At 50.8% G+C, this 22361-nt stretch overlaps 1 long non-coding RNA gene across 7 annotated transcripts in view; it reads left to right on the top strand.

The window, feature by feature from the left end:
• Positions 1-2332: 2332 nt before the first annotated feature.
• LOC308200502 overlaps positions 2333-22361 on the top strand; it is a 208134-nt gene continuing 188105 nt past the window's right edge. For 2 of the 7 annotated variants that reach the window (XR_013955631.1, XR_013955637.1), the window contains exon 1: positions 15626-22092. This is a non-coding gene — a long non-coding RNA (uncharacterized lncRNA). Of the gene's footprint in view, positions 8207-15625; positions 22093-22361 lie in introns of those variants that run through there. The other 5 variants (XR_013955632.1, XR_013955633.1, XR_013955634.1 and 2 more) reach the window with 5 other exon arrangements.

Raw genomic sequence — 22361 nt, 5'->3', positions numbered from 1 at the left:
GAGTCCAGAGAGTGCAGTGGCACCACTGGGGATGCAGTGCAGTGAGTCCAGAGAGTGCACTGGCAGCACTGGGGATGCAGTGCAGTGAGTCCAGAGAGTGCACTGGCAATACTGGGGATGTAGTGCAGTGAGTCCAGAGAATGCACTGGCACCACTGGGGCTGCAGTGCAGTGAGTCCAGAGAGTGCACTGGCACCACTGGGGATGCAGTGCAGTGAGTCCAGAGAGTGCTCTGGCACCACTGGGGATGAACTGAAGTGAGTCCAGAGAGTGCACTGGCACCACTGGGGATGCAGTGCAGTGAGTCAAGAGTGTGCACTGGCACGACTGGGAATGCAGTGCAGTGAGTCCAGAGATTGCACTGGCACCACTGGGGATGCACTTCAGTGAGTCCAGAGAGTGCACTGGCACCACAGGTGATGCACTGCAGTGAGTCCAGAGAGTGCACTGGCACCACTGGGGATGCAGTGCAGTGAGTCCAGAGAGTGCACTGGCACCACTGGGGATGCACTGCAGTGAGTCCAGAGAGTGCACTGGCACCAGAGGGAATGCACTGCAGTGAGTCCAGTGAGTGCACTGGCACCACTGGGTATGCAGTGCAGTGAGTGCAGAGAGTGCACTGGCACAACTGGGGATGCAGTGCAGTGAGTCCAGAGAGTGCAGTGACACCACTGGGGATGCAGTGCAGTGAGTCCAGAGAGTGCACTGGCACCACTGGGGATGCAGTGCAGTGAGTCCAGAGAGTGCACTGGCACCACTGGTGATGCAGTGCAGTGAGTCCAGAGAGTGCACTGGCACCACTGGGGATGCAGTGCAGTGAGTCCAGAGAGTGCACTGGCACCACTGAGAATGCACTTCAGTGAGTCCAAAGAGTGCACTGGCACCACTGGGGATGCACTGCAGTGAGTCCAGAGAGTGCACTAGCACCACTGGGAATGCAGTACAGTGAGTCCAGTGAGTGCACTGGCACCACTGAGGATGTAGTGCAGTGACTCGAGAGAGTGCACTGGCACCACTGGGGATGCAGTGCAGTGAGTCCAGAGAGTGCACTGGTACCACTTGGGATGCAGTGCAGTGAGTCCAGTGAGTGCACTGGCACCACTGGGGATGCAGTGCAGTGAGTCCAGAGAGTGCATTGGCACCACTGGGGATGCAGTGCAGTGAGTCCAGAGAGTGCACTGGCACCACTGGGGATGCACTGCAGTCACTCCAGAGAGTGCACTGGCACCACTGGGGATGCAGTACAGTGAGTCCAGTGAGCGCACTGGCACCACTGGGGATGTAGTGCAGTGACTCGAGAGAGTGCACTGGCACCACTGGGGATGCAGTGCAGTGAGTCCAGAGAGTGCACTGGCACCACTTGGGATGCAGTGCAGTGAGTCCAGAGAGTGCACTGGCACCACTGGGGATGCAGTGCAGTGAGTCCAGAGAGTGCATTGGCACCACTGGGGATGCAGTGCAGTGAGTCCAGAGAGTGCACTGGCACCACTGGGGATGCACTGCTGTGAGTCCAGAGAGTGCACTGGCAGCAGTGGGGATGCACTGCAGTGAGTCCAGAGAGTGCACTGGCACCACTGGGGATGCAGTGCAGTGAGTCCAGAGAGTGCAGTGGCACCACTGGGGATGCAGTGCAGTGAGTCCAGAGAGTGCACTGGCACCACTGGGGATGCAGTGCTGTGACTCCAGAGAGTGCACTGGCACCACTGGGGATGCAGTGCAGTGAGTCCAGAGAGTGCACTGGCACCACTGGGGATGCACTGCAGTGAGTCCAGAGAGTGCACTGGCACCACTGGGGATGCACTGCAGTGAGTCCAGAGAGTGCACTGGCACCACTGGGAATGCACTGCAGTGAGTCCAGAGAGTGCACTGGCACCACTGGGGATGCACTGCAGTGAGTCCAGAGATTGCACTGACACCACTGGGGATGCACTGCAGTGAGTCCAGAGAGTGCACTGGCACCACTGGGGATGCACTACAGTGAGTCCACAGAGTGCACTGGCACCACTGGGGATGCTCTGCAGTGAGTCCAGAGATTGCACTGGCACCACTGGGGATGCAGTGCAGTGAGTCCAGAGAGTGCACTGGCACCACTGGGAATGCACTTCAGTGAGTTCAGAGAGTGCACTTGCACCACTGGGGATGGGTTTCAAGCCAACTGCATTAACCGCTCATGCTTCTTTCTTATGAGACGTTAGTAAACCAATTACATAGCCTTGTCAAGACTAAATCACAGGTCAAAATCCTGTACATCTCATGTGGCCAACCACTCCCAACTAGGATTCCAAGAACCAGGAGGTTCGGTGAAAATAGGGCTAGTGCTATTAGAGGGGTGATTATTAGGGTAAGCCCTAAGCTGTCTTTAATGGAGAAGTATGGGTGGAATGGGATTTTGTCGCAGTCTGATACGATTCCTAGTGGGTTATTTGAGCCTGATTCGTGTAGGAAGGTTAGGTGGACTAGGGTGATTCCTGCAATTAGGAAGGGCAGTAGGAAGTGGATGGCGAAGAATCGGGTTAAGGTTGGATTGTCTACTGAGAATCCTCCTCAGGCTCATTCTACTAGAGTTTGCCCAATGTACGGGATGGCTGAGAATAGGTTGGTGATTACGGTGGCCCCTCAGAATGACATTTGTCCTCATGGTAGGACATACCCTACGAAGGCAGTTGCTATTAGGGTGAGTAGGAGGATTACTCCTGTGTTTCAGGTTTCTTTGTATAGGTAGGAGCCGTAGTAGAGGCCTCGTCCGATGTGTAAGTAGATGCAGATAAAGAAGAGCGAAGCACCGTTGGCGTGGAGGTTGCGGATGAGCCATCCGTACTGGACGTCTCGGCATGTGTGAGCTACTGAGGAGAAGGCGAGTGAAGTGTCTGCGGTGTAGTGTATGGCTAGTAGCAGGCCTGTTAGGATTTGTGTGGCTAAGCAGATGGCTAGAAGGGAGCCGAAGTTTCATCAGGCAGAGATGTTGGAGGGGGCGGGTAGGTCGATTAGGGAGTTGTTGATTATTTTTAGTAGGGGATGGGATTTGCGGATGTTAGGGGCCATTAGTGAGTCTGTGTGTTATTAGGATTATTACCAGGATGGAGAGGGCGAAGGATCCTAGGTAGGCCTTAATTAGCCCTGTGTGTATTGAGGTTGCGGCTTTGCTTGCGGCTACTTGTAGTTCAGCAAGGCCCTCTGGCCCTATTTTTTTGAGTCAGGAGAGGTCGATCAAGTGTAGGGCAATGTTTTGTCCCTTTTCTAGTAGGTTTTTGGAGAAGAATCGGTGTACTAGGGGGTTGAAGTACCCTAATGCAGAGGAGAAGTTTATGAGGGGGTTTGGTTTGGGGTGAGTGAGGGTGTGTGTTATGTTCGATAGTTCTAGGGCTAGGATGATTCCTAGGATTGTTATGAGGATGGCAGCAGTTTTGGTGATAAGGGGTATGGTTATTGGGGGGGTTTTGGTTGGTGTGATGAAAGAGGTAATGATTATTCCTGCTGTAATGCTGCCTAGGGCGAGTCGGGTTAGGGGGGCGGTGATTAGTGGGTTGTTTTCGTTTATTGATACTATTGGGGGGATTCGGGTTTGTCCAGCTTGGACTAGGATGGTTATGCGGATGCTGTAGGTTGCGGTGAATGCTGTGGCTATAAGGGTTAGGAGTAGGGCTCAAGTATTTAGGTATGATGTGTTTAAGCTTTCGATGATGAGGTCTTTTGAGTAGAATCCGGCTAGGAATGGGGTTCCTATCAGCGCCAGGTTTCCGATGGTTAGGCAGGAAGTAGTGACTGGGAGTATTTTCTGTAGGCCTCCTATCTTTCGGATATCTTGTTCTCCGTTTAGGTTGTGGATGATAGACCCTGAGCATAGGAATAGTATGGCTTTAAAGAAGGCATGGGTTGAGATGTGTAGGAAGGCTAGTTGTGGGAGGTTTAGTCCGATAGTGACTATTATTAGTCCTAGTTGGCTGGATGTTGAGAAAGCAATGATTTTTTTGATGTCATTTTGGGTTAGGGCGCATGTGGCAGCGAATAGGGTTGATAGAGCACCTAGGCATAGGCAGGCAGTTAGGGCTGTCTGGTTGGTGGCTAGCAGGGGGTGCATGCGGATGAGCAGGAAGATTCCGGCTACTACTATGGTACTGGAGTGCAGTAGGGCTGATACTGGGGTGGGGCCTTCTATTGCTGCGGGCAGTCATGGGTGGAGTCCAAATTGGGCGGATTTTCCTGCGGCTGCGAGGATTAATCCTATGAGGGGGAGGATTGGGGTTTGGTGGGGGTGTACGGCTTGTTGGATCTCTCAGGTGTTGAATGTTGAAGCTAGTCATGCTATGCTCAGGGTCAGTCCGACGTCTCCGATTCGGTTGTAGATTACGGCTTGTAGGGCGGCGGTGTTGGCATCTGCTCGGCCTTGTCATCAGCCGATGAGAAGGAAGGACATGATTCGTACTCCTTCCCAGCCTACGAATAGGAGGAATATGTTGTTTGCGGTTGTTAGGAGGAGTATGGCGACTAGGAATGTCAGTAGGTAGGTGAAAAATTTTGTTACGTATGGCTCTGAGGCCATGTATCATATGGCGAATTGTAGGATTGATCATGTTACAAATAGGGCGATTGGAAGAAATGTTATTGAGTATTGGTCTATTTTTAGGCTCAGGGGGATTTTAAAGTTTATAATGAATTTTCACTCCCAGTGGCAGGTGACAGATTCTACTCCCGAGTAGATGAATGCGGTTGTAGGGGCTAGGCTAATTAGGAATGCGGTTTTAACAGCGCGGGTGGTGGCTTGTGGGGTGTTTTTAAAGTTTTTAAATAGAAATGGCAGGATGATTGGGGTTAGGAGGATTGTCAGCGTGAGTAGTGTGAGGGAGTTGATTAGTAGTGTGGGGTTCACTACTTTTACTTGGATTTGCACCAAGATGGGTGGTTCCTAAGACCAGTGGATTGCTGTTATCCTTTAAAAGTAAGGGGGCTGAGGTTTTAGGCTCAGATGTAAGAGTTAGCAGCTCTTGTTGGTTAAACCCTCCCCTCGGCAGGTAAGAAGGTTTGAACTTCTATTCTTAGAATCACAGTCTAATGTTTGGTTTAAACTATACTTGCATGAGGGGATTCCGGAGATCAGTTCGGGTTTGAGGATTAGGAGGAATATTGGGATAATGTGGAGTGTTATGAGCAGGTGTTCTCGCGTGGTTGAGTTTTGCATAGATGTGATGTGGGAGGGGAATGAGCCTCGTTGGGTCATTAGTAGTATGAATAAGGTGTAGGAGGCGGTTAGTAGGGTTGCGATTCCTGTTAGGATGATCGTGAAGGCAGATCAGTTGAATAAGGTGATTATAATGGTTAGCTCTGCTATGAGGTTTGTTGTTGGGGGTAAGGCTATGTTTGTTAGATTGGCCAGCAATCATCAGGTAGCTATGAGTGGTAGGAGAGGTTGTAGGCCTCGTGTGAGTAGTAGAATTCGGCTGTGCGTACGTTCATAGTTTGTGTTGGCTAGGCAGAACAGTATGGAGGAAGTTAGTCCATGGGAAATTATTAGGATCATTGCCCCTGAGAATGATCAGTGGGTTTGGATTATTCCTGCGGCGATAACTAGGCCTATGTGGCTAACGGATGAATAAGCGATTAGTGATTTTAGGTCTGTCTGTCGTAGGCAGATTGAGCTAGTCATTAGGGCGCCTCATAGGGCCAGGGTTAGGAAGGGGTAGTGCAGGAGGTTGGACAGTGGGCCCATAAATAGAGTGACTCGTATAATTCCGTATCCTCCTAGCTTTAGTAGTAGGGCGGCGAGGAGTATTGAGCCTGCGATGGGTGCTTCTACGTGGGCTTTTGGCAGTCAGAGGTGTAGGCCGTATAGTGGGGCTTTTACTATGAATGCTATGAGCAGTGCTAGACCTGATAGTATTCCTGTCCATGAGGTGGATAGGGTTGGGTGGGTTAGTTGTAGGGTTGGCAGGTGCAGGGTGCCAATTTTCACGTATAGGTGTATGATTGTGATTAGCAGGGGTAGAGAGCTTACTGGCGTGTAGAATAGCAGGTAGATGCCAGCGCTTAGGCGTTCTGGTTGGTTCCCCCATCGGGGGATTAAGATTAGGGTGGGAATGAGGGTTGCTTCAAATGAGATGTAAAATAGTGCTAGTTCTGTGGTGGAAAAGGCTAGTAGGATGAATGGCTGGACTGCGACTAAGGTTGAGATAAAGATTCGTTTGCGTTGTAGGGGTTCTTGTTGCAGGTGGTTTTGGCTTGCTATGATTATGAGTGGGAGTAGTCAGCAGGATAGTACTAGGAGGGGGGATGAGATTTGGTCAATTCCTGTTCAGTTGGATAAAAATTTGTAGGGGTAGTAGGTTGGGATTAATCACTGTAGGCTTAGGGCAGCGATTAGGAGGCTGTATAAGGTGGTGTTAGTCCATAGAAATTTTGGTGGAGACAGCAGGGCTGTTGGAAGAAGTATGATTGTGGGTAGGATGATTTTTAGCATTGCAGGAGGTTTAGGTTGTGTAGATGGTCGGAGCCATGTGTGCGGGTGGAGGCTACTAGGATGGCCAGGCCTGTGCCCGCCTCACGCTGAGAAGGTTAGCATGAGAATTGGTACCATGGTGAATGAGGAGACTTGGTTTTCGATGGATCATATTGATAGGCCTACGAATATCGATAATATTATGCTTTCAAGGCATAGTAGGGCGGATACTAGGTGGGTTCGGTGGAAGGCTAGTCCTAGTCCGCTGAAAATGAAGGCTGAGTAGAAGCTTAAATGTAGGGGCGACATAAGAAAGTTACAGGGTTGGCTGTAATCTGCTGGGTCGAAACCAGCTATCTTTTTGGTTAGACTAACTTTCTGTTATTCTGCTCATTCTAGGCCCCCTTGAATTCACTCGTAGGCCAGTCCGAGTGTTAGGAGAAGGAGGATCACTACAGTTCAGGTGAGGGTCATTAGGGGGGATTGGAGTTGGACGGCTCATGGCAGGGGGAGTAGGAGGGCGATTTCTAGGTCGAATAGGAGGAACAGGATGGCTACTGAGGAAGAATCGGACTGAGAATGGTAATCGAGCAGATCCAAGTGGGTCGAATCCACATTCGTACGGTGAGAGTTTCTCTGAGTCGGGGTTTATTTGGGCGAGTCAGAAGTTTAATGCGGTTAGGGCGGCGCTTAGGATTGATGATAGGGCGAATATGAACATGAGTGCGTTCATTGCTCTCCTCTGGGTTTATACCAGATTCTAGAGATTGGAAGTCAATTGTAATTAATATACTAGAAGAGCAAGATCCTCATCAGTAGATGGTTATGTAGAGGAATAGTCAGATGACGTCTACGAAGTGTCAGTATCAGGCTGCTGCCTCGAATCCGAAGTGGTGGTCTGATGTAAAGTGGAACTTGATCAGTCGGAAGAGGCAGACGGTCAGGAAGGAGGATCCGATGATTACGTGGAGTCCGTGGAATCCAGTGGCAACGAAGAAGGTAGATCCGTAGACGCTATCGGCGATTGAGAATGGGGCTTCGTGGTATTCTATTGCTTGTAGGGCTGTGAAGTAGAATCCCAGGAGGATCGTTAGGGTTAGGGCGTGGATGGCGTGTTTTCGGTTTCCTTCTGTGATGCTGTGATGGGCTCACGTTACGGTAACGCCTGAGGCTAGTAGGATGGCTGTGTTTAGTAGGGGGACTTCTATCGGGTTGAGTGGTTTAATTCCTGTTGGGGGTCATTGGCCTCCTAGTTCTGGGGTTGGGGCCAGGCTCGAGTGGAAGAACGCTCAGAAGAACCCTAAGAAGAAGAATGCTTCGGATGTGATGAAAAGGATTATGCCGTATCGTAGGCCTTTTTGGACTGTGGGAGTGTGATGGCCTTGGAAGGTGCTTTCTCGTACAATGTCTCGTCATCATTGGAGTATTACTAGGAGTATTGAGATGAGGCCTAGGGTTAGTAGTATGGATGAGTTGTAGTGGAATCACATGATTAATCCTGAGGTTGTGAGTAGGGCGGCGGCTGCCCCGAAGATTGGTCAAGGGCTTGGGTCAACTATGTGGTATGAGTGTGCTTGGTGTGCCATTAGATGTTTTCTTGTAAGTATAGGCTTAGAAGGAGCACGAAGACGTAGGCCTGGATTATGGCTACTGCTACTTCTAGGATGGTTAGGAGTAGTAGGATGATTATTGTTAGGATGGATACTGCAGGAAGGGTGGGTATTAATGCAATGGAGGCTGTAGAGATGAGTTGGATGAGTAAGTGTCCTGCTGTAAGGTTGGCTGTAAGGCGGACTCCGAGGGCTAGGGGGCGGATTAGTAGGCTGGTTGTTTCGATCAGGATTAGTGCGGGGATTAGGGGTGTAGGGGTACCTTCGGGTAATAGGTGGGCTAAAGAGGCTGATGGTTGGTTTCGTAGGCCTGTTAGTAGTGTGGCGAGCCATAGTGGGAAGGCTAGGGCTATGTTCATAGATAGTTGGGTGGTTGGGGTGAATGTATATGGAAGGAGGCCTAGAAGGTTGATTGTAAGAAGTATGATTATTAGGGATGTAAATATTATGGCTCATTTGTGGCCATTTTTGTTGAGTGGGACTATTAGTTGTTTTGTGATTAGGTGAAGGAGTCATGTTTGGATAGTAGAAAGGCGGTTGTTGATTCATCGGTTGTTTGGGGACGGGAATAGTAGGGCTGGGAAGAGTAGGGATAGTAGGATTAAGGGGATGCCAAATAGATTGGGGCTGGAAAATTGGTCAAAGAAGCTTAGGTTCATGGTCAGGATCATGGTGTGGGTTTGGTAGTGAGGGAGGTCTTATTTGATGGGGGGTTGGTTGTGGTGAAGGCTAGTAGTTTTGGTTGGATGAGGAGTGCTAGGGTTAATCAGGTTATAATTATGATTGAAAATCATGGTGCGGGGTTAAGCTGTGGCATATCATTAAGGAGGGGGAAGTCCCTCTTTGGCTAGCTTAAAAGGCTAGTGCTGTTGCATAGCTTCTTAATGATTAGGATGATGATAGAAGGGACCAGGCCTCGAAATGTGGGAGTGGGGTTGATTCTACTACAATGGGTATGTAGCTGTGATTAGCCCCGCAAATTTCTGAGCATTGTCCGTAAAAAATCCCAGGCCGGGTGGTAATGAATGAAGTTTGGTTTAGTCGGCCTGGGATTGCGTCTGTTTTAACTCCGAGCGTTGGGACTGCTCAGGAGTGGAGTACGTCTCCTGCAGTAATGATCACGCGGATGGGGGATTCTATTGGGATAACTACGCGGTGGTCAACTTCTAGCAGTCGGAAGTGGCCGTTGGGTAAGTCTGGGGTGGGCACTATGTAGGAGTCGAATGATAGGTCTTTGAAGTCTGTGTATTCGTAGCTTCAGTATCATTGGTGGCCGATGGCTTTTAGGGTGAGGTCTGGTTCATCGATTTTGTCCATTATGTAGAGGATTTGTAGGGATGGGAGGGCGAGGAGTACCAGGACGATAGCAGGTAGGATTGTCCAGATCAGCTCTACTTCTTGGGCGTCTACAGCATTGGACGAGAGTTTTTCTGTTAGTATGTGGGCTAAAAGGTAGAGAACTAGGCTGCAGATAGCTAGGGCAACGATTAGGGCGTGGTCGTGGAATTCAACGAGTTCTTCTATGATGGGTGATGAGGCGTCTTGGAATCCTAGTTGGGAGTGGTTGGCCACATGAGATGTACAGGATTTTTACCTGTGATTTAGTCTTGACAAGGCTATGTAATTGGTTTACTAACGTCTCATAAGAAAGAAGCATGAGCGGTTAATGCAGTTGGCTTGAAACCAGCATGTGAGGGTTCGATTCCTTCCTTTCTTGTACTTGGACGAAGGCCGGTTCCTCGAAAGTATGGTATGGGGGAGGGCAGCCGTGGATTCATTCAACGTTTGTGGTAGTTAGTTCTGGTTGTAGGACTTTTCGTTTGGCCGAAAAGGCTTCTCAGATGATGAATATTAGTATGATTACGGCTACTATTGAGATTAGGGAGCCGATGGAGGAAATGGTGTTTCATAGTGTGTAGGCGTCGGGATAGTCCGAGTATCGTTGGGGTATTCCTGCTAGGCCTAGGAAGTGCTGGGGGAAGAACGTTAGGTTTACTCCTGTAAATATTACCCCGAAGTGGGCTTTTGCTCATGTTTGGTGTAGGGTAAACCCAGTGAGTAGTGGGAATCAGTGAGTAAATCCTGCTAGAATGGCAAAGACGGCGCCTATGGATAGGACGTAGTGGAAGTGGGCAACTACGTAGTACGTGTCGTGCAGGGCGATGTCTAGGGAAGAGTTTGCAAGAACGATTCCTGTTAATCCTCCGATGGTAAATAGGAAGATAAATCCTAGAGCTCATAGTATTGGGGGGGTCTCATTTGATTGTTCCTCCGTGCAGGGTGGCTAGTCAGCTAAATACTTTGATTCCGGTAGGGATGGCAATGATTATAGTGGCTGATGTAAAGTAGGCTCGGGTATCAACGTCTATTCCTACTGTAAACATGTGGTGAGCTCAGACGATGAATCCTAGGAAGCCGATGGATAGTATGGCTCAGACTATTCCCATGTAGCCAAAGGGCTCCTTTTTGCCTGAGTAGTACGTGACTACGTGTGAGATGATTCCAAACCCCGGTAGGATCAGAATATAGACTTCTGGGTGTCCGAAGAATCAGAATAGGTGTTGGTACAGGATTGGGTCTCCTCCTCCAGCGGGGTCGAAGAATGTGGTGTTTAGGTTTCGATCAGTTAGTAATATTGTAATACCGGCGGCGAGTACGGGGAGTGATAGAAGGAGTAGGATGGCGGTAATTAGTACGGATCAGACAAATAGTGGGGTTTGGTATTGTGAGAGTGCGGGGGGTTTTATGTTGATGGCTGTGGTGATAAAGTTGATGGCCCCAAGGATGGAGGAGATACCGGCTAAGTGGAGTGAGAAGATAGCCAGGTCTACTGAAGCTCCGGCGTGGGCAAGGTTACCTGCTAGGGGAGGGTAGACAGTTCAGCCTGTGCCGGCGCCAGCTTCTACAGTGGATGAGGCTAGTAGGAGGAGGAATGATGGGGGGAGGAGTCAAAAGCTTATGTTGTTTATTCGCGGGAATGCTATGTCGGGGGCACTGATTATGAGGGGGACTAATCAGTTGCCGAATCCTCCGATCATGAGCGGATGCAGTGCAGTGAGTCCAGAGAGTGCACTCGCACCACTGGGCATGCAGTGCAGTGAGTCCAGAGAGTGCACTGGCACCACTGGGGATGCACTTCAGTGACTCCAGAGAGTGCACTGGCACCACTGGGGATGCAGTGCAGTGAGTCCAAAGACTTCACTGGCAAAACTGGGGATGCAGTGCAGTGAGTCCAGAGAGTGCACTGGCACCACTGGGGATGCAGTGCAGTGAGTCCAGAGATTGCACTGGCACCACCGGGGCTGCAGTGCAGTGAGTCCAGAGAGTGCACTGGCACCACTGGGGATGCACTGCAGTGAGTCCAGAGAGTGCACTGGCACCACTGGTGATGCAGTACAGTGAGTCCAGAGAGTGCACTGGCACCACTGGGGATGCACTGCAGTGAGTCCAGAGAGTGCACTGGCACCACTGAGAATGCACTACAGTGAGTCCAGAGAGTGCACTGGCACCACTGGGGATGCAGTGCAGTGACTCCAGAGAGTGCACTGGCACCACTGGGGATGCACTGCAGTGAGTCCAGAGAGTGCACTGGCACCACTGAGGCTTCAGTGCAGTGAGACCAGAGAGTGCACTGGCACCACTGGGGATGCACTGCAGTGAGTCCAGAGAGTGCACTGGCACCACTGGGGATGCAGTGCAGTGAGTCCAGAGAGTGCTCTGGCACCACTGGGGATGCAGTGCAGTGAGTCCAGAGAGTGCAGTGGCACCACTGGGGATGCAGTCCAGTGAGTCCAGTGAGTGCACTGGCACCACTGGGGATGCAGCGCAGTGACTGCAGAGAGTACACTGGCACCACTGGGGATGCAGTTCAGTGAGTCCAGAGAGTGCACTGGCACCACCTGTGATGCAGTGCAGTGAGTCCAGTGAGTGCACTGGCACCACTGGGGATGCAGTGCTGTGACTCCAGAGAGCGCACTGGCACCACTGGGTATGCAGTGCAGTCAGTCCAGTGAGTGCACTGGCACCACTGGGGGTGCAGTACAGTGAGTCCAGAGAGTGCACTGACACCACTGGGGATGCAGTGCAGTGAGTCCAGAGAGTGCACTGGCACCACTGGGGATGCACTTCAGTGACTCCAGAGAGTGCACTGGCACCACTGGGGCTTCAGTGCAGTGAGACCAGAGAGTGCACTGGCACCACTGGGGATGCACTGCAGTGAGTCCAGAGAGTGCACTGGCACCACTGGGGATGCACTGCAGTTAGTCCAGAGAGTGCACTGTCACCACTGGGGATGCAGTACAGTGAGTCCAGAGAGTGCACTGGCACCAGTGGGGATGCAGTACAGTGAGTCCAGAGAGTGCACTGGCACCACTGGACATGCAGTGCAGTGAGTCCAGAGAGTGCACTGGCACCACTGGGGATGCACTTCAGTGACTCCAGAGAGTGCACTGGCACCACTGGGGATGCAGTGCAGTGAGTCCAAAGACTTCACTGGCACCACTGGGGATGCAGTGCCGTGAGTCCAGAGAGTGCACTGGCACCACTGGGGATGCAGTGAAGTGAGTGCAGAGAGTACACTGGCACCACTGGGGATGCACTGCAGTGAGTCCAGAGAGTGCACTGGCACCACTGGGGATGCACTACAGTGAGTCCAGAGAGTGCACTGGCACCACTGGGGATGCAGTGCAGTGAGTCCAGTGAGTGTACTGGCACCACTGGGGATGCACTTCAGTGAGCCCAGAGAGTGCACTGGCACCACTGAGAATGCACTTCAGTGAGTCCAGAGAGTGCACTGGCACCACTGGGGATGCACTGCAGTGAGTCCAGAGAGTGCACTAGCACCACTGGGGATGCAGTGCAGTGAATCCTGTGAGTACACTGGCACCACTGGGGATGCAGTGCAGTGAGTCCAGAGAGCTCACTGGCACCACTGGGGATGCAGTGCAGTGAGTCCAGAGAGTGCACTGGCACCACTGGAGATGCAGTACAGTGAGTCCAGTGAATGCACTGGAACCACTGGGGATGCAGTGCAGTGAGTCCAGAGAGTGCACTGGCACCACTGGTGATGCAGTACAGTGAGTCCAGTGAGTGCACTGGTACCACTGGGCCTGCAGTGCAGTGAGTCCAGAGAGTGCAATGGCACCACTGGGGAAGCAGTGCAGTGAGTCCAGAGAGTGCAGTGGCACCACTGGGGATGCAGTACAGTGAGTCCAGTGAGTGCACTGGCACCACTGGGGATGTAGTGCAGTGACTCGAGACAGTGCACTGGCACCACTGGGGATGCAGTGCAGTGAGTCCAGAGAGTGCACTGGCACCACTGGGGATGCAGTGCAGTGAGTCCAGAGAGTGCACTGGCAGCAGTGGGGATGCAGTGCAGTGAGTCCAGAGACTTCACTGGCACCACTGGGGATGCAGTGCAGTGAGTCCAGAGAGTGCACTGGCACCACTGGGGATGCAGTGCAGTGAGTCCAGAGACTTCACTGGCACCACTGGGGATGCAGTGCAGTGAGTCCAGAGAGTGCATTGGCACTACTGGGGATGCAGTGCAGTGAGTCCAGAGAGTGCACTGGCACCACTGGGGATGCACTGCTGTGAGTCCAGAGAGTGCACTGGCACCACTGGGGATGCAGTACAGTGAGTCCAGAGAGTGCACTGGCACCACTGGGGATGCAGTGCAGTGAGTCCAGAGAGTGCACTGGCACCACTGGGGATGCACTACAGTGAGTCCAGAGATTGCACTGGCACCACTGGGGATGCAGTGCAGTGAGTCCAGAGAGTGCACTGGCACCACTGGGGATGCAGTGCAGTGAGTCCAGAGAGTGCACTGGCACCACTGGGGATGCACTTCAGTGAGTACAGAGAGTGCACTGACACCACTGCGGATGCAGTGCAGTGAGTCCAGAGAGTGCACTGGCACAACTGGGGATGCAGTGCAGTGAGTCCAGAGAGTGCTCTGGCACAACTGGGGATGCACTTCAGTGAGTCCAGAGAGTACACTGGCACCATTGGGGATGCAGTGCAGTGAGTCCAGAGAGTGCACTGGCACCACAGGGGATGCAGTGCATTGAGTCCAGAGAGTGCACTGGCACCACTGGTGCTGCAGTCCAGTGAGTCCAGTGAATGCACTGGCACCACTGGGGATGCTGTGCAGTGAGTGCAGAGAGTGCACTGGCACCACCTGTGTTGCAGTACAGTGTGTCCAGTGAGTGCACTGGCACCACTGGGGATTCAGTGCTGTGACTCCGGAGAGCGCACTGGCACCACTGGGAATGCAGTGCAGTCAGTCCAGTGAGTGCACTGGCACCACCTGGGATGCAGTGCAGTGAGTGCAGAGAGTGCAATGGCACCACTGGTGATGCACTTCAGTGAGTCCAGAGAGTGCACTGGCACCACTGGGGATGCAGTGCAGTGAGTCCAGAGATTGCACTGGCACCACTGGGGATGCAGTGCTGTGACTCCAGAGAGCGCACTGGCACCACTGTGGATGCAGTGCAGTGAGTGCAGAGAGTGCACTGGCACCACTGGGGATGCACTGCAGTGAGTCCAGAGAGTGCACTGGCACCACTGGGGATGCAGTGCAGTGAGTCCAGAGATTGCACTGGCACCACTGGGGATGCAGTGCAGTGAGTCCAGAGAGTGCACTGGCACCACTTGGGATGCAGTGCAGTGAGTCCAGAGAGTGCACTGGCACCACTGGGGATGCAGTGCAGTGAGTCCAGAGAGTGCATTGGCACCACTGGGGATGCAGTGCAGTGAGTCCAGAGAGTGCACTGGCACCACTGGGGATGCACTGCTGTGAGTCCAGAGAGTGCACTGGCAGCAGTGGGGATGCACTGCAGTGAGTCCAGAGAGTGCACTGGCACCACTGGGGATGCAGTGCAGTGAGTCCAGAGAGTGCAGTGGCACCACTGGGGATGCAGTGCAGTGAGTCCAGAGAGTGCACTGGCACCACTGGGGATGCAGTGCTGTGACTCCAGAGAGTGCACTGGCACCACTGGGGATGCAGTGCAGTGAGTCCAGAGAGTGCACTGGCACCACTGGGGATGCACTGCAGTGAGTCCAGAGAGTGCACTGGCACCACTGGGGATGCACTGCAGTGAGTCCAGAGAGTGCACTGGCACCACTGGGAATGCACTGCAGTGAGTCCAGAGAGTGCACTGGCACCACTGGGGATGCACTGCAGTGAGTCCAGAGATTGCACTGACACCACTGGGGATGCACTGCAGTGAGTCCAGAGAGTGCACTGGCACCACTGGGGATGCACTACAGTGAGTCCACAGAGTGCACTGGCACCACTGGGGATGCTCTGCAGTGAGTCCAGAGATTGCACTGGCACCACTGGGGATTCAGTGCAGTGAGTCCAGAGAGTGCACTGGCACCACTGGGAATGCACTTCAGTGAGTTCAGAGAGTGCACTTGCACCACTGGGGATGGGTTTCAAGCCAACTGCATTAACCGCTCATGCTTCTTTCTTATGAGACGTTAGTAAACCAATTACATAGCCTTGTCAAGACTAAATCACAGGTAAAAATCCTGTACATCTCATGTGGCCAACCACTCCCAACTAGGATTCCAAGAACCAGGAGGTTCGGTGAAAATAGGGCTAGTGCTATTAGAGGGGTGATTATTAGGGTAAGCCCTAAGCTGTCTTTAATGGAGAAGTATGGGTGGAATGGGATTTTGTCGCAGTCTGATACGATTCCTAGTGGGTTATTTGAGCCTGATTCGTGTAGGAAGGTTAGGTGGACTAGGGTGATTCCTGCAATTAGGAAGGGCAGTAGGAAGTGGATGGCGAAGAATCGGGTTAAGGTTGGATTGTCTACTGAGAATCCTCCTCAGGCTCATTCTACTAGAGTTTGCCCAATGTACGGGATGGCTGAGAATAGGTTGGTGATTACGGTGGCCCCTCAGAATGACATTTGTCCTCATGGTAGGACATACCCTACGAAGGCAGTTGCTATTAGGGTGAGTAGGAGGATTACTCCTGTGTTTCAGGTTTCTTTGTATAGGTAGGAGCCGTAGTAGAGGCCTCGTCCGATGTGTAAGTAGATGCAGATAAAGAAGAGCGAAGCACCGTTGGCGTGGAGGTTGCGGATGAGCCATCCGTACTGGACGTCTCGGCATGTGTGAGCTACTGAGGAGAAGGCGAGTGAAGTGTCTGCGGTGTAGTGTATGGCTAGTAGCAGGCCTGTTAGGATTTGTGTGGCTAAGCAGATGGCTAGAAGGGAGCCGAAGTTTCATCAGGCAGAGATGTTGGAGGGGGCGGGTAGGTCGATTAGGGAGTTGTTGATTATTTTTAGTAGGGGATGGGATTTGCGGATGTTAGGGGCCATTAGTGAGTCTGTGTGTTATTAGGATTATTACCAGGATGGAGAGGGCGAAGGATCCTAGGTAGGCCTTAATTAGCCCTGTGTGTATTGAGGTTGCGGCTTTGCTTGCGGCTACTTGTAGTTCAGCAAGGCCCTCTGGCCCTATTTTTTTGAGTCAGGAGAGGTCGATCAAGTGTAGGGCAATGTTTTGTCCCTTTTCTAGTAGGTTTTTGGAGAAGAATCGGTGTACTAGGGGGTTGAAGTACCCTAATGCAGAGGAGAAGTTTATGAGGGGGTTTGGTTTGGGGTGAGTGAGGGTGTGTGTTATGTTCGATAGTTCTAGGGCTAGGATGATTCCTAGGATTGTTATGAGGATGGCAGCAGTTTTGGTGATAAGGGGTATGGTTATTGGGGGGGTTTTGGTTGGTGTGATGAAAGAGGTAATGATTATTCCTGCTGTAATGCTGCCTAGGGCGAGTCGGGTTAGGGGGGCGGTGATTAGTGGGTTGTTTTCGTTTATTGATACTATTGGGGGGATTCGGGTTTGTCCAGCTTGGACTAGGATGGTTATGCGGATGCTGTAGGTTGCGGTGAATGCTGTGGCTATAAGGGTTAGGAGTAGGGCTCAAGTATTTAGGTATGATGTGTTTAAGCTTTCGATGATGAGGTCTTTTGAGTAGAATCCGGCTAGGAATGGGGTTCCTATCAGCGCCAGGTTTCCGATGGTTAGGCAGGAAGTAGTGACTGGGAGTATTTTCTGTAGGCCTCCTATCTTTCGGATATCTTGTTCTCCATTTAGGTTGTGGATGATAGACCCTGAGCATAGGAATAGTATGGCTTTAAAGAAGGCATGGGTTGAGATGTGTAGGAAGGCTAGTTGTGGGAGGTTTAGTCCGATAGTGACTATTATTAGTCCTAGTTGGCTGGATGTTGAGAAAGCAATGATTTTTTTGATGTCATTTTGGGTTAGGGCGCATGTGGCAGCGAATAGGGTTGATAGAGCACCTAGGCATAGGCAGGCAGTTAGGGCTGTCTGGTTGGTGGCTAGCAGGGGGTGCATGCGGATGAGCAGGAAGATTCCGGCTACTACTATGGTACTGGAGTGCAGTAGGGCTGATACTGGGGTGGGGCCTTCTATTGCTGCGGGCAGTCATGGGTGGAGTCCAAATTGGGCGGATTTTCCTGCGGCTGCGAGGATTAATCCTATGAGGGGGAGGATTGGGGTTTGGTGGGGGTGTACGGCTTGTTGGATCTCTCAGGTGTTGAATGTTGAAGCTAGTCATGCTATGCTCAGGGTCAGTCCGACGTCTCCGATTCGGTTGTAGATTACGGCTTGTAGGGCGGCGGTGTTGGCATCTGCTCGGCCTTGTCATCAGCCGATGAGAAGGAAGGACATGATTCGTACTCCTTCCCAGCCTACGAATAGGAGGAATATGTTGTTTGCGGTTGTTAGGAGGAGTATGGCGACTAGGAATGTCAGTAGGTAGGTGAAAAATTTTGTTACGTATGGCTCTGAGGCCATGTATCATATGGCGAATTGTAGGATTGATCATGTTACAAATAGGGCGATTGGAAGAAATGTTATTGAGTATTGGTCTATTTTTAGGCTCAGGGGGATTTTAAAGTTTATAATGAATTTTCACTCCCAGTGGCAGGTGACAGATTCTACTCCCGAGTAGATGAATGCGGTTGTAGGGGCTAGGCTAATTAGGAATGCGGTTTTAACAGCGCGGGTGGTGGCTTGTGGGGTGTTTTTAAAGTTTTTAAATAGAAATGGCAGGATGATTGGGGTTAGGAGGATTGTCAGCGTGAGTAGTGTGAGGGAGTTGATTAGTAGTGTGGGGTTCACTACTTTTACTTGGATTTGCACCAAGATGGGTGGTTCCTAAGACCAGTGGATTGCTGTTATCCTTTAAAAGTAAGGGGGCTGAGGTTTTAGGCTCAGATGTAAGAGTTAGCAGCTCTTGTTGGTTAAACCCTCCCCTCGGCAGGTAAGAAGGTTTGAACTTCTATTCTTAGAATCACAGTCTAATGTTTGGTTTAAACTATACTTGCATGAGGGGATTCCGGAGATCAGTTCGGGTTTGAGGATTAGGAGGAATATTGGGATAATGTGGAGTGTTATGAGCAGGTGTTCTCGCGTGGTTGAGTTTTGCATAGATGTGATGTGGGAGGGGAATGAGCCTCGTTGGGTCATTAGTAGTATGAATAAGGTGTAGGAGGCGGTTAGTAGGGTTGCGATTCCTGTTAGGATGATCGTGAAGGCAGATCAGTTGAATAAGGTGATTATAATGGTTAGCTCTGCTATGAGGTTTGTTGTTGGGGGTAAGGCTATGTTTGTTAGATTGGCCAGCAATCATCAGGTAGCTATGAGTGGTAGGAGAGGTTGTAGGCCTCGTGTGAGTAGTAGAATTCGGCTGTGCGTACGTTCATAGTTTGTGTTGGCTAGGCAGAATAGTATGGAGGAAGTTAGTCCATGGGAAATTATTAGGATCATTGCCCCTGAGAATGATCAGTGGGTTTGGATTATTCCTGCGGCGATAACTAGGCCTATGTGGCTAACGGATGAATAAGCGATTAGTGATTTTAGGTCTGTCTGTCGTAGGCAGATTGAGCTAGTCATTAGGGCGCCTCATAGGGCCAGGGTTAGGAAGGGGTAGTGCAGGAGGTTGGACAGTGGGCCCATAAATAGAGTGACTCGTATAATTCCGTATCCTCCTAGCTTTAGTAGTAGGGCGGCGAGGAGTATTGAGCCTGCGATGGGTGCTTCTACGTGGGCTTTTGGCAGTCAGAGGTGTAGGCCGTATAGTGGGGCTTTTACTATGAATGCTATGAGCAGTGCTAGACCTGATAGTATTCCTGTCCATGAGGTGGATAGGGTTGGGTGGGTTAGTTGTAGGGTTGGCAGGTGCAGGGTGCCAATTTTCACGTATAGGTGTATGATTGTGATTAGCAGGGGTAGAGAGCTTACTGGCGTGTAGAATAGCAGGTAGATGCCAGCGCTTAGGCGTTCTGGTTGGTTCCCCCATCGGGTGATTAAGATTAGGGTGGGAATGAGGGTTGCTTCAAATGAGATGTAAAATAGTGCTAGTTCTGTGGTGGAAAAGGCTAGTAGGATGAATGGCTGGACTGCGACTAAGGTTGAGATAAAGATTCGTTTGCGTTGTAGGGGTTCTTGTTGCAGGTGGTTTTGGCTTGCTATGATTATGAGTGGGAGTAGTCAGCAGGATAGTACTAGGAGGGGGGATGAGATTTGGTCAATTCCTGTTCAGTTGGATAAAAATTTGTAGGGGTAGTAGGTTGGGATTAATCACTGTAGGCTTAGGGCAGCGATTAGGAGGCTGTATAAGGTGGTGTTAGTCCATAGAAATTTTGGTGGAGACAGCAGGGCTGTTGGAAGAAGTATGATTGTGGGTAGGATGATTTTTAGCATTGCAGGAGGTTTAGGTTGTGTAGATGGTCGGAGCCATGTGTGCGGGTGGAGGCTACTAGGATGGCCAGGCCTGTGCCCGCCTCACGCTGAGAAGGTTAGCATGAGAATTGGTACCATGGTGAATGAGGAGACTTGGTTTTCGATGGATCATATTGATAGGCCTACGAATATCGATAATATTATGCTTTCAAGGCATAGTAGGGCGGATACTAGGTGGGTTCGGTGGAAGGCTAGTCCTAGTCCGCTGAAAATGAAGGCTGAGTAGAAGCTTAAATGTAGGGGCGACATAAGAAAGTTACAGGGTTGGCTGTAATCTGCTGGGTCGAAACCAGCTATCTTTTTGGTTAGACTAACTTTCTGTTATTCTGCTCATTCTAGGCCCCCTTGAATTCACTCGTAGGCCAGTCCGAGTGTTAGGAGAAGGAGGATCACTACAGTTCAGGTGAGGGTCATTAGGGGGGATTGGAGTTGGACGGCTCATGGCAGGGGGAGTAGGAGGGCGATTTCTAGGTCGAATAGGAGGAACAGGATGGCTACTGAGGAAGAATCGGACTGAGAATGGTAATCGAGCAGATCCAAGTGGGTCGAATCCACATTCGTACGGTGAGAGTTTCTCTGAGTCGGGGTTTATTTGGGCGAGTCAGAAGTTTAATGCGGTTAGGGCGGCGCTTAGGATTGATGATAGGGCGAATATGAACATGAGTGCGTTCATTGCTCTCCTCTGGGTTTATACCAGATTCTAGAGATTGGAAGTCAATTGTAATTAATATACTAGAAGAGCAAGATCCTCATCAGTAGATGGTTATGTAGAGGAATAGTCAGATGACGTCTACGAAGTGTCAGTATCAGGCTGCTGCCTCGAATCCGAAGTGGTGGTCTGATGTAAAGTGGAACTTGATCAGTCGGAAGAGGCAGACGGTCAGGAAGGAGGATCCGATGATTACGTGGAGTCCGTGGAATCCAGTGGCAACGAAGAAGGTAGATCCGTAGACGCTATCGGCGATTGAGAATGGGGCTTCGTGGTATTCTATTGCTTGTAGGGCTGTGAAGTAGAATCCCAGGAGGATCGTTAGGGTTAGGGCGTGGATGGCGTGTTTTCGGTTTCCTTCTGTGATGCTGTGATGGGCTCACGTTACGGTAACGCCTGAGGCTAGTAGGATGGCTGTGTTTAGTAGGGGGACTTCTATCGGGTTGAGTGGTTTAATTCCTGTTGGGGGTCATTGGCCTCCTAGTTCTGGGGTTGGGGCCAGGCTCGAGTGGAAGAACGCTCAGAAGAACCCTAAGAAGAAGAATGCTTCGGATGTGATGAAAAGGATTATGCCGTATCGTAGGCCTTTTTGGACTGTGGGAGTGTGATGGCCTTGGAAGGTGCTTTCTCGTACAATGTCTCGTCATCATTGGAGTATTACTAGGAGTATTGAGATGAGGCCTAGGGTTAGTAGTATGGATGAGTTGTAGTGGAATCACATGATTAATCCTGAGGTTGTGAGTAGGGCGGCGGCTGCCCCGAAGATTGGTCAAGGGCTTGGGTCAACTATGTGGTATGAGTGTGCTTGGTGTGCCATTAGATGTTTTCTTGTAAGTATAGGCTTAGAAGGAGCACGAAGACGTAGGCCTGGATTATGGCTACTGCTACTTCTAGGATGGTTAGGAGTAGTAGGATGATTATTGTTAGGATGGATACTGCAGGAAGGGTGGGTATTAATGCAATGGAGGCTGTAGAGATGAGTTGGATGAGTAAGTGTCCTGCTGTAAGGTTGGCTGTAAGGCGGACTCCGAGGGCTAGGGGGCGGATTAGTAGGCTGGTTGTTTCGATCAGGATTAGTGCGGGGATTAGGGGTGTAGGGGTACCTTCGGGTAATAGGTGGGCTAAAGAGGCTGATGGTTGGTTTCGTAGGCCTGTTAGTAGTGTGGCGAGCCATAGTGGGAAGGCTAGGGCTATGTTCATAGATAGTTGGGTGGTTGGGGTGAATGTATATGGAAGGAGGCCTAGAAGGTTGATTGTAAGAAGTATGATTATTAGGGATGTAAATATTATGGCTCATTTGTGGCCATTTTTGTTGAGTGGGACTATTAGTTGTTTTGTGATTAGGTGAAGGAGTCATGTTTGGATAGTAGAAAGGCGGTTGTTGATTCATCGGTTGTTTGGGGACGGGAATAGTAGGGCTGGGAAGAGTAGGGATAGTAGGATTAAGGGGATGCCGAATAGATTGGGGCTGGAAAATTGGTCAAAGAAGCTTAGGTTCATGGTCAGGATCATGGTGTGGGTTTGGTAGTGAGGGAGGTCTTATTTGATGGGGGGTTGGTTGTGGTGAAGGCTAGTAGTTTTGGTTGGATGAGGAGTGCTAGGGTTAATCAGGTTATAATTATGATTGAAAATCATGGTGCGGGGTTAAGCTGTGGCATATCATTAAGGAGGGGGAAGTCCCTCTTTGGCTAGCTTAAAAGGCTAGTGCTGTTGCATAGCTTCTTAATGATTAGGATGATGATAGAAGGGACCAGGCCTCGAAATGTGGGAGTGGGGTTGATTCTACTACAATGGGTATGTAGCTGTGATTAGCCCCGCAAATTTCTGAGCAT

The sequence above is a fragment of the Anser brachyrhynchus genome (genome assembly GCF_964034855.1).
Source record: "Anser brachyrhynchus genome assembly, chromosome: 10".
In the NCBI taxonomy this organism is placed as follows: Eukaryota; Metazoa; Chordata; class Aves; order Anseriformes; family Anatidae; genus Anser; species Anser brachyrhynchus.
The sequence above is the reverse complement of the archived record's forward strand: the minus strand, read 5'-3'. Positions and strand labels throughout refer to the sequence as shown.